Here is a 4,341-nt window from a genome sequence, read left to right on the forward strand (position 1 = left end):
TGTAAAGTCCTTAGATGTAGGATGAAATGTTCTGTAGATGTCTGTTAGATCCATTTGGGCTATAGTGTCATTTAAATCTACTGTCTCCTTATTGATCTTCTGTCCTGTTGATCTGTCTATCTCTGAGAGTGGAGTATTGAAGTCCCCCAGTACTATTGTATTGGGGTCTAAGTCTCCCTTTAAGTCCCTTAACAAGTCTTTTAAATAAGCTGGTGCCCTGTAATTAGGTGCATATACGTTGATAATCGTTATATCTTCTCGTTGAATGGATCCCTTAATCATTATATAGTGCCCCTCTTTGTCTCTCCTAACAGTTTTTGTAGTAAAGTTTATGTTGTCCGATATTAAGATGGCTACGCCCGCTCTCTTTTCATTTCTGTTGGCGTGGTATATCTTTTTCCAGCCTTTCACTCTCAGCTTGTATGGATCATTGTTGGATAGATGGGTTTCTTGTAAGCAGCAAAAGGATGGGTTTTGTTCCTTAATCCAATCAGCCAATCGGTGTCTTTTAACTGGACAATTCAAGCCATTAACATTCAATGTGACTATTGAGAAGGAGTAACTTTGCCCTGCCATTTGCCAAAGATATTTTCTAATATCTGGTTTGAGATTCCTGTGATCTTTTGCTCTGAGGTTTCCTTCCTTTACCTTCTTTCATATTGGTGACCGTGTTTCTGTGTTTCTGTATGTAACACGTCTTTAAGCATCTTTTGCAGGGCTGGACGAGTGGCGACAAATTCTTTCAATTTCTGTTTGCTGTGAAAGGTCTTAATTTCACCTTCATTCACAAATGAGAGCTTTGCAGGATATAATATTCTGGGCTGGCAGTTTTTCTCTCTTAGTACCTGGGCTATATCTCGCCATTCTCTCCTGGCTTGTAGGGTTTCTGATGAGAAATCAGCTGTAAGTCTAATTGGAGATCCTCTGAGAGTAATCTGTCGTTTCTCTCTTGCACATTTTAGGATCTTTTCTTTGTGTTTCACTGTGGTGAGTTTGATTACGACGTGTCGTGGTGAGGATCTCTTTTGATCATGTTTATTAGGGGTTCTCTGAGCTTCCTGTACTAGGATGTCTCTGTCCTTCTCCAAACTTGGGAAATTTTCTGCTAGTATCTCACTAAAAAGGCCTTCTAATCCTTTCTCCCTTTCCATGCCTTCAGGAACTCCTAGAACCCGAATGTTGGGTTTTTTAATAGTATCCTGTAGATTCCTGACAGTATTTTTTAGATTTCTGATTTCTTCTTCTTTTCTTTGATTTGACTGTTTCCTTTCCTGTTCTCTGTCTTCTAATTCCGATATTCTCTCCTCTGCTTCATCCATTCTGTTTTTAAGGCTCTCTAATGTGTTTGCCATTTGATCTATTGAGTTCTTCATTTCATTGAGGTTTTTTTTCACTATCGCAATTTCCTGTTCCACTAGTTGTTTCATTTCATTTTGATTCCTCCTTAATATTTCATTTTCACGGGAGAGATTTTCTATCTTGTCCATTAAGGATTTCTGTAGTTCAAGAATTTGTTTTTGAGAACTTCTTAATGTTCTTGTGAATTTTTTGAAATCTGCTTCTTGCATTTGCTCTATCTCTTCATCTTCATAGTCTTGCATTGTCATGTCTTGTTCACTTGGGGGCGTCATAGTGCCTTCCTTGTTCTTGGTAGCTCCGCTTCTATGTTTCTTGCTTGGCATGTTAGAGATAATTTGTGGTGTTTTTGTTTTTGTTTTTTTTTCTCTCGTTATACTATGCCTCTAAGTGAGCTGTCTGTTTTGTTGGAGCCTTAGGGGCTGTGATGGGTGTGGTCAGAGGGCTATGCTTGTTTCTTGAGGTTTAAGGCTGTGTAAAGAGCGACTCTCCCAGATTATTTGCTCCTTGCTGGGACGCTCTCTCTCTCTCTCTTTTTTTTTTTTTTTTTTGTTTTGACTTAGTTGGGAGTGGGGTTGAGGGTAGTTGAAATCTAGCCTCTGTGGGTATTCGTTTGATCTACCCCTGGGACCATACACAGCGTTTATGCAGCCCTCAATGTGTTCTCCAGTTTCGCTAAAGATACTGAGTTTGGCTGAGCTTTACATATGTAAAATCGCGGTGCTCTTTGTTTTGCTTGGTGAGTGAAGGGAGAGGCCTCTGTTCCCCCTCCCCCCTATGTCTCGGACTTCTCAGGTCTTTTGTCTTTCTTACCCTCCTCCGTTCCTGCTTGGCAAGTTAGAGATAATTTGTGGTGTTTTTGTTTTTGTTTTTGTTTTTTTTTTCTCTCGTTATACTATGCCTCTAAGTGAGCTGTCTGTTTTGTTGGAGCCTTAGGGGCTGTGATGGGTATGGCCAGAGAGCTATGCTTGTTTCTTGAGGTTTAAGGCTGTGTAAAGTGCGACTCTCCCAGATTATTTGCTCCTTGCTGGGACGCTCTCTCTCTCTCTCTCTCTCTCTCTCTCTCTTTTTTTTTTTTTTTTTTTGATTCAGTTGGGAGTGGAGTTGAGGGTAGTTGAAATCTAGCCTCTGTGAGTATTCGTTTGATTTACCCCTGGGACCACACAAAGAGTTTATGCAGCCCTCAATGTGTTCTCCAGTTTCGCTAAAGATACTGAGTTTGGCTGAGCTTTACATATGTAAAATCGCGGTGCTCTTTGTTTTGCTTGGTGAGTGAAGGGAGAGGCCTCTGTTCCCCCTCCCCCCAATGTCTCGGACTTCTCAGGTCTTTTGTCTTTCTTACCCTCCTCCGTTCCCGCGCTGGCGAGATTCTGTGGCTCTGCCTCCTCTCCCGCCGCTGCCGCTCGGCTTGTCTCGGTTGGTTTTCCACGCGGTGGGTTCCCTGTAAGTCCTCTGTGTTTCCTCCACAAGATCCGGAAGCGATTCCTCTGCAGTTTTTTTCTTGAGTTTTTTCCTGATGCTACAGTAATTCCGCTTTTATGAAAGTTTATTTTCCCAAACTAAGGCACACGTCCTCACTATCCGCCATCTTGGCTCCGCCCTCTTTTTTTTTTCTTGACATGCAGAATTAGACAGTGAGAGAGAGAGAGACAGAGAAAAAGGTCTTCCTTCTGTTGGTTCACTCCCCAAGTGGCCTCTGCGGCTGGCGCATCGCGCTGATCCAAAGCCAGGAGCCAGGTGCTTCCTTCTGGTCTCCCATGCTGGTGCAGGGCCCAAGGACCTGGGCCATTCTCCACTGCACTCCCAGGCCACAGCAGAGAGCTGGACTAGAAGAGGAGCAACAGGGACAGAATCCAGCGCCCCAATCGGGACTAGAACCCGGGGTGCCAGCATAGCAAGGCAGAGGATTAGCCTAGTGAGCCGCGGTGCTGGCAGGGGATATTTCTAATTAGAATAATTGATTTATAATATTCTCATCTCTCATAAAAACACCACCCATGGATTTATATTCAGATTTATATTTATAATTATATTGTGCAACTTAAATTTCATAGGAAAAACTGTTATTCACAATATTATCCAGTAATAACATACAAAAGTTTTGTTATGTGATGGATTAGTATAACTCACTGGGTATTTTGACAATGTGACTATTACGTTGAACATGGAGAAATATAACCTCAGAGATACTGATGACCTAAAATTAGAATTGTTGCAGAATGGCACTCACATTAAAAGTTTCTGGAGGCAACTCTAGGGCTCGTACCTTCGACATCATCTCAGTTAAACTGAGAAAGATGGTTATGAGATTTTAATCATTTTGTTCAGCTTTTCTAAGCAGTGACTATGGTGCAGTGACCATCAATCCACCTTCTACATATTAATCTCATTTAATATTTAGTCTATTATTATTATTGACCTTGGACAACATCGATAATTATCAAAGACAGAAAAATCACAGGGGATCCAGAGCTGTGCCATGTGGGTAAAGCTGCCGCCTGCAGTGCTGGCATCCCATATGGGTGCTGGTTCGAGTCCCTGCTGCTCCACTTCCGATCCAGGTCTCTGATATGGCCTGGGAACCCAGTAGAAGATGGCCCAAGTCCTTGGGCCCCTGCACCCACGTGGGAGACCCGGAAGAAGCTGCTGGCTCCTGGCTTTGGATTGGCATACCTCCGGCCACTGGGAAGTGGGCCAGCAAATGGAAGGCTGCTCTCTCTCTGTCTCTCTCTCTCTCTCTCTCTCTCTCTCAGCCTCTCTGTAACTTTGCCCTTTTTTTGGACAGGCAGAGTTAGACAGTGAGAGAGAGAGACAGAGAGAAAAGTCTTCCTTCCGTTGGTTCACTCCCCAAATGGCTGTTACAGCTGGTGCACTGCACCGATCCAAAGCCAGGAGTCAGGTGCTTCCTCCTGGTCTCCCATGCAGGTGCAGTGCCCAAGCACTTGGGCCATCCTCCACTGCACTCCCTGGCCACAGCAGAGAGCT

The 4,341-nt window shown here is 43.5% G+C and overlaps 1 non-coding gene across 1 annotated transcript; it reads right to left on the reverse strand.

Moving 5' to 3' along the window:
- Positions 1 to 3,630: 3,630 nt before the first annotated feature.
- Positions 3,631 to 3,724, reverse strand: LOC133753890 (small nucleolar RNA SNORD116). Its single transcript, XR_009865127.1, has one exon. It is a non-coding gene; the product is annotated as a small nucleolar RNA SNORD116 (small nucleolar RNA).
- Between the last annotated feature and the right edge of the window lie 617 nt (positions 3,725 to 4,341).

This window comes from Lepus europaeus, chromosome X (assembly GCF_033115175.1).
Source record: "Lepus europaeus isolate LE1 chromosome X, mLepTim1.pri, whole genome shotgun sequence".
NCBI classification, from domain to species: domain Eukaryota; kingdom Metazoa; phylum Chordata; class Mammalia; order Lagomorpha; family Leporidae; genus Lepus; species Lepus europaeus.